Below are 7,910 nucleotides of genomic sequence, written 5' to 3' on the forward strand. Positions count from 1 at the left end.
AAAAAACTCGGGACCAGCAGGTGGCGTGGTGGTTAAGGTGTTGGAATTCCCACATGGCCGACTGCAGTTTTGAGTCCTGGACCTGGTGACTTGCTTTCTAATTCTCCCTCTCTCACTCTCCCTGTCTTTCTCTGGCAAAACTCATGTGAATAATAAATAAATAAATAAATAAATAAATAAATAAATAAAATTTGGGGGAAAATAATTATTTATTATAAATAAATAAATTAATTAATTAAAAACTCAGGGCCAGCAGATGTCATGGAGATTAAGGTGGCTGGATCCCACACAGCCAACTAGACGGTTTGAGTCCCAGACCAGCTGCATGTGTGTGCATGCCCAAAATCCCAAGAGGGGAATGGAGGAGAAGGGACTGTGGTGTGGCTATCCCCCCGGGGGGTGAATTCTCACTTTCTTCCTCTCTCTTGTAAGCACACAAGCCCTATGGCAAAAATCTTTAAAAAGAAAGAAAAAGAGGGAGACCAGTAGGTGGCATGGTGGTTAAGGCACTGGACACTCCCACATGGCTGACCATGTTTTGAGCCCCAGACCTGGTGGCTTGCTTTCTGACTGTGTGTGTGTGTGTGTGTGTGTGTGTGCACGCACGCGCGTGTCTTCTTGGTCAAATTAAAAAAGAAATGAATGAGGGGCTGGCAAGTGGCATGGTGGTTAAAAGTGCTAGACTCCCACATGGTGGACCGTGGTTCAAGTCCTGGACCTGGCGCCTTGCTTTCTCATTTTCTCTCTCTCTCTCTATCTGTCTCTCTCTGGTCAAATTAAAAAGAAAAAGGAAGAAAGAAAAGAAAGAAAGAAAGAAAGAAAGAAAGAAAGAAAGAAAGAAAGAAAGTTAAATAATTATTTAAACAAAAAATAAATGAGTACCAGCAGATGGCATAATGGCTACATTGCTGGACTCCCATGTAGTCGACTGTGGTTCAAGTCCTGGATCCGGTGGCTTAAACTCATGCCCGGCGCGCGTGTGTGTACCCAAGATCCTGAGAGGAGAGTGGAGGAGAAGGGGCGGTGGCGTGGCCATCCTCCCTGGGAAGTGATTTCTTGCTTTCTGTCTCTCTGTCTCTCTCTGTATCTCTCTAGCAAGCGCATGAGCCCTGTAGCAAATATCTCTTCTAAAAAAAAAATTATGTTCATCTTGACTAGATCGAGAAAGACCTCTCAGGAGAAAGGGCCAAGAGACTAGAAGCGAGAAGACCTCTTCCCTACCTGGGAGGCTGCTTTGGAAAGTAAGAAAAAGGAGGATCAAGAGAAGTGATAGAGCCAGTCCCATAGCCTAGTGGTTGAGAGAGCTGGATTGCATGTGACCAACTGTAGTTTGAATCCTGGCCCAGTGACTTAAAAAACATGTCCCGTTGTGTGTGCGTGTGTGTGTGTGTGTGTGTGTGTGAGTGAGTGTGCTCCCTCCCCACCATCTCTCTGTTTCTCTCTGGCGAGTGCATATGCCCTTTGGCAAGTACACTACCCTCTGGCAATTAAAAGAAGAAAAGACAAGAAGAGAAAAGAAGGTAATAAGGAGTGAGGGAGTTGCTGCGTGGGAGGATGAGGAAGTAGCTATGGGACCTGGGAAACTGGAAAGGGAGCAGGTTTGACTCAGGGTCTGCTAGTTTCCCAACTCACTGCCAATCTCCTGAGGTCCCTTCTTCCCGAAGAATTCCCCTTATCATGAGGATTTTTCATTCCTCTCCCAGAAAGTGGGCACCTTGGTCTTGGCCAAGCCCTGGGGTGGTGCAAAAGAAGGCGGGAAGGACTCCAGGCTGTGGTTTCTCCAGTCTCCTGCACCGCGAGTGCGGGCTCCACGCATGGTTTCTGCAGACCTCCCTTCAGCTACCTTCCGCTGTGTCCTCCACCCCAACCCCCTTCGCCCAGCCCAGGCAGGAAGAACACAGCTTCCTATGACTGCTGTCTTCACCACCTGCCTGTGTTTCTGCCCTGGCCCCTTCCTTGGACATTTACATATTATTTCCTACTTATTAATCCAGCTCAGATAGCTTTTTGTTTTGTTTTGCTTTTCCTCCTTCCGTATACACTTTTATTCACACACATAAACACACATGGGCACACACATGCTGGTTCTCTTCCCCACGCCTCCATCTCTTGCTTCTAAGCCATCCCATTCCTCTAGAACATTCCCTCTACTCAGACCCACCTCTCAGCATCCTTATGTTTTGCATCACAGCTCAGAGCTACTTCCTCCAGGAAGTTTTCCTGGAAAAGTCTCCTCTTTCCTTTTGTGTCCCCTCTGCTCTCTCTCACCAGACTTACATAATAATGCCCAGCTTCTAAGCAAGAGGAACCCGAGAAGAAGAAAAGAAGCAGACCCTGACAGCCAGGAACTGGGCTGGCACTCTGCAATGCTTCAGTTTTTCTTTAAACATAAGCAATTTCACAAAATATCAACACCAGGCAAGGCTCTGACCATGATAGATTAAGACAAGAGCAGCCTCTTCCTTCGTAATCATATCTGAACAAAGACAAGAACAATGTCGAGAATAAGCAAACATCCCCCCATCCTCGCTACAAGTCAATGCTGCTTCTTTACCAGTCACAGCTTTAGCCTTTGCTGTGGTTTGAATGTCCTCTCCAAAACTCAGGCTGAGGAACCAGCAGTTAGCGTAATGGCTATGTCGCTGGACTCCCATGTAGTCAACTGCGGTTCGAGTCCCGGACCCGGTGGCTTAAACTCACGCTGGGCGCGTGTGCGTGCGTGCCTAAGATCCAGAGAGGAAAATGGAGGAGAAGGGATTGCAGCGTGGCCATTCCCCCTGGGGGGTGACTTCTCACTTTCTAGCTCTCTGTCTCTGTCTGTCTGGAGAGCGCACGCACCCTATAGCAAAAAAAAAAAAACAAAAAAACAAAAAAACAAAACTCATGCTGAAATTTAATCACCGGGCCAGCCCTGTAGCCTAGTGGTTAAGGGAGCTGGATCCTACATGGCCAACTGTGGTTTGAATTCTGATCCCAGCAACTTAAAAACACACCAGGTGTACATGTGTATGCCCAGAATCCTTACAGGATAGAGAAATGAAGAAGAAGGGGTTGTCACGTAATCACACCCCAGTGGGGGATGCTTTCTCCATCTCTCTGTTTCTGTGTCTCTGATGAGTGCAAACACCCTCTGGCAAAACAGTTAAAGAATAATGTCATCTTGGGGTCGGCAGGTGGCTTGGTGGTTAAGTGTGTTGGACTCCCACATGGCCAACCGCAGTTCAAGTACCAGACCTGGTAGCTTGCTTTCTCATTTTCCATCTCTCTTACTCTCTCTCACTCTGATCCCCTCAGGCCAAATTAAAATAAATAAAATTAAATAAAATAATTATTTTTTGAAAAAGGTCATCTTGATGGTATTAAAGGTAGAGACTTTTTTTTTTTTTAATTTTTCCTTTTTGGGAGCTAGAAAGCACTCATGCTTGCCCAAGAGACACTGAGATAGAGAGAAAAGGGGCCCTGGCCTGCTAGATTCCTGGGAGACAAAGGGGGCAGGGTGTGTGAGCTAATTGCAAGAGTCCCAAGGGCAGAGAAAGTACTGGGCTTGTGTACTCTGGTAAGAGTCAGAGTGAATTTTAATTTGCTACCACCCTGAACATCTTTGTGTATTATGCCACTGTCCCAGATAGAGGACATATCAGAGTAATCAGAACCAAAAAAGATAAGGCAGTGCTGAGCTCCGAGCACCTGGTACACACGCACACACACTTGCTCCAGCAAACATTATATAGAGCGATTGTTTGGGGGGTTTTTTGAGAGATTTTTTGCTATGTGGTGCATGCGCTCACTAGAAAGACAGAGGAGACAGAGAGACAGAAAGAAAAAAATCACCCCCTGGCAGGATAGCCATGCTGCAATCCCTTCTCCTCCACTCTCCTCTTGGACACACACACACGCATGTGTCTGGCATGAATGTCAAGTCACTGGGTCCACCACATGGGAGCCCAGCGTCTTAACCAGAACACCACCTGCTGGCCCTGACAATCTCCTTTTTTCTTTTTTTTTAGAGAGGTTTTTGCTATCGGGCATGGGTGTTCACTGGAGAGACGGAGAGAGACAGAAAGCAAGAAATCACCACCCAGGAAGTATGGCCATGCTGCAATCCCTTTCTCCTCTATTCTTCTCTCAGGATTTTGGGCACACATACACATGCACCTGGCATGAGTTTTAAGTCACTGGATCTGGGATTGAAAAATTGTAGACTACATGGGAGTCTAGCTATGTAACCATTATGCCATCTGCTGGTTCCTTTTATTTTTTTTAAAAAAAGAATGGTTTATTTAATTTGTTATTATTATTATTATTATTATTTTTGAATTTGATCAGAGAGAGACAGAGAGAGAGAGAAAGGGGAAACAAGAAAGCAAGCTGCCAGGTCTGGGACTTGAACTGCAGTCGGCCATCTAGGTATCCAGTGCCTTTAACCACATGCCACCTGCTGGTCTCATCATTTTTTTTAAGAGGTTTTTGCATTAGGGCATGCATGCTCACCAGAGACAGAGAGACAGAGACAGTGAGAGGGAGACTGAGAAATCATCTCCTGGGGAGATGACCATGCCACAATCCCTTCTCCTCTATTCTCTTCCTGGGATCTTGGGTGCACACGCACGCACCTGGTGTGAGTTTCAAGCTGCCAAGTCTGGGACCTGAATCGTGGTCACCCATGTGGGAGTCCAGTGACATAACCACTACATCATCTGCTAGTCCCAAACCTTGCTTTTCCAATAAATAAGTGTTAAGAGAAAGAGGGAAGGGAGTGGAACTTATAAAAGGTATTTAACTGTATGTCAGTCAAATTCAGTGTGTGAACCTTGTTTAAATTCTGATTTGAATAAGTCAACATACAACACAATTAAATAAATTTATTTATTTAATAATTATTTCTTGGGGCCAGCAGGTGGTAAGATAGTTAAGGGCACTGGATTCCCACATGGCCAGCCTTGGTTTGAGTCCTGGACCTGGAGGTTTGCTTTCTCACTTTTCCTCTCTCTCTCTGGAAATATTAAAATAATAATAATAAATAAAGTTAAATAAAATGATTCTTAAAAAAAGAACAATGTTTTTAATATTATTTATTCATTCATTTTATTTTAATTTGACCAGAGAGAGACACACAGAGCGAGAAAGTGAGAGAGTGAAAGTGAGAAAGCAAGCCACCAGGTCCAGGACTTGAACGGTGGTTGGTGTTTGGGAGTGTCCAGCGCCTTAACTAACATGACACCTGCTGGTCCCACAATTGGAGAAATTTAAACACTCAAGATATTTGGTAAATTTTTAAGAGAATTATTTTATTTAACTTTATTTATTTATTTATTTAAATTTGACCAGAGAGAGAGAGTCAGAGAGAGAGGGAAAGTGAGAAAGCAAGCCACTAGGTCAGAGACTCAAACCATGGTCCACCATGTGAGAACCCAGCGCCCTTAACCACCATGCCACCTACTGGGCCTGATATTTGGTAATTTTTAAAAAAGAAGTATTTATTTAATTTTATTTGTTATCATTATTATTACTATTATGATTATTTTAAATTTGACCAGAGAGAGACAGAGAGAAAGCGAGAAAGCAAACCGCTGGTCCTGGGACTTGAACTGTGGTTAGTCGTGTGAGAGTCTAGCATCTTAACCAGCATGCCACCTGCCAGCCTGATAATTGGTAATTTTAAAGAGTTATTTATTTATTGTTAGTGGTGATAATTGTGTTATGGTTATGTTAGTAAAGGTTCTTTTAGAGATGAGTACTTAAATATTTGTTGATAAAATTATCTGAAATTTATTTTAAAATCATCCAATATAAGAGATGTAGAGGAGGGGACTGGCTGATGGTATGATGCTTAAAGGCACTAGATTCCCACATGGTTGACCCTGGTATGAGTTCCAAACTTGGTGACTTGCTTTCTTGCTTTCGTTTTTTCTGTCTCTGGTCAAATTAAAAAATAATAACAAATGGAATTAAATAATTTGTTAAAAAAGAGAGATGGGGACCAGCAGATGGCATGGTGGTTAAGGTGCTGGACACTTCCATATAGCTGACCACGGTTTGAGTCCTCGACCTGGTGGCTTGCTTTCTCACTTTCTTTCTCTCTCTCTCTCTCTGGTCAAATTAAAGTAAAATAAAATGAACAAATACAATAAAATAAATAATTATTAAAAAATAAATAAAATAAATAATTTATTAAAAAAATGAAAAAGAGGGACCAGCAGGTGGCATGGTAGTTAAAGTACTGGACACTCTCACATGGCTGACCATGGTTCAGGTCCTGGACCTGGGGGCTTGCTTTCTCACTTCCCCTCTTCCTCTCTCTCTCTCTCTGTGTTTCTCTATGTGAAATTAAAAATAAATGAATGAGGGACCAGCAGTTAGCGTAATGGCTATGTCGCTGGACTCCCACGTAGTCGACCGTGGTTTGTGTCCTGGACCTGGTGGCTTAAAACTCACATTGGGTGCTTATGCATGTGTGCCCAAGATCCCGAGAGGAGAATGGAGGAGAAGGGATTGTGGCATGGCCATCCCCTCTGGGGGATGATAGAAAAAAAAAGAAAAAGAGCCAGCAGGTGGTGTGGTTGAAGTGCTGGAATTCCCATGTGACTGACTGTGGTTCAAGACCTGGACCTGGTGACTTACTTTCTCCCTCTTTCTCTCTCTCTTTCTCTGGTAAAACTTATGTAAAAATAAGTAAGTAAGTAAGTAAGTAAATAAATAAATAAATAAATAAAATAATTATTATTTTTTTAAAAAAGAGAGATGTTGAGGAGAAAAGTAGGTAGGGATATAGATGCATTAAGATTGTGTTGAGGGACCAGCAGTTGGCGTAATGGCTACGTCACTGGACTCCCATGTAGTCAACCACAGTTTGAGTCCCAGACCCGGTGGCTTAAACTCATGCCGGGCGCGTGTGCATGCATGCCCAAGATCCCGAGAGGAGAATGTGGAGCAGAAGGGATTGAGGCGTAGCCATCCCCCTTGGGGGTGATTTCTCGTTTTCTGTCTCTCTGTCTCTGTCTTTCTGGTGAGCACACGTGTCCTATAGCAAAAACTTCTCCAAGAAAAAAAAAAAAGATTGTGTTGATAATTGTTGAAATTTGGTGATGGATACATGGATGGGGTGTTCATTGTGTTATTCTTTCTTTCTTTTTTTTTTGAACCATGGTCACCCACCTTAACCACCTTAACCACCACCCCACCTGCCAGTCCCTAGAAAAACTTTTTCAAAAATCAGGTTAGAGCCAGCTCATGACTTAGTGGTTAAGGAGCTAGGTCTTGTGTTGATAATTGTTGAAATTTGGTGATGGATACATGGATGGGGTGTTCATTGTGTTATTCTTTCTTTCTTTTTTTTTTGAACCATGGTCACCCACCTTAACCACCTTAACCACCACCCCACCTGCCAGTCCCTAGAAAAACTTTTTCAAAAATCAGGTTAGAGCCAGCTCATGACTTAGTGGTTAAGGAGCTAGGTCTCACATGGCTGACTGTGGTTTGAGGCCTGGACTTCGTGATTTGAGAAACATGCTGGGTGCGTGTGTGCCCAAAGTCCTGAAAGGAGAGTGAGAGGGAGGAGAAGGGATTCGGCGTGACTGTGCTCCATAAGGTGTGCTTCCTCTTTCCTTCTCTCTCTTTGGTGAGAGGTGCATGCACCCTCTAGCAAATTTATTTATTTATTTAAATTTGACCAGAGAGGGATAGAGTGGGAGAGAGAGAGAGAGAGAAAGTGAGAAAGCAAGTCACCAGGTCTGGGACTTGAACTGCTGTCGGCCATGTGGGAGTCCAGTGCCCTTAACCACCACGCCACCTGCTGGTCTCTAATTAAACTTCTTACATTACATTTAAGAAAATAGGGGCCCAGAGAGGGAAGGGACTTACCTAAAGGGACACAAGTTGTTAAGACCAGAGCTGGGGCCAACACCCAGACC

The sequence above is a fragment of the Tupaia chinensis genome, unplaced genomic scaffold (assembly GCF_000334495.1).
Source record: "Tupaia chinensis unplaced genomic scaffold, TupChi_1.0 Scaffold145652_1, whole genome shotgun sequence".
Taxonomy (NCBI): domain Eukaryota; kingdom Metazoa; phylum Chordata; class Mammalia; order Scandentia; family Tupaiidae; genus Tupaia; species Tupaia belangeri.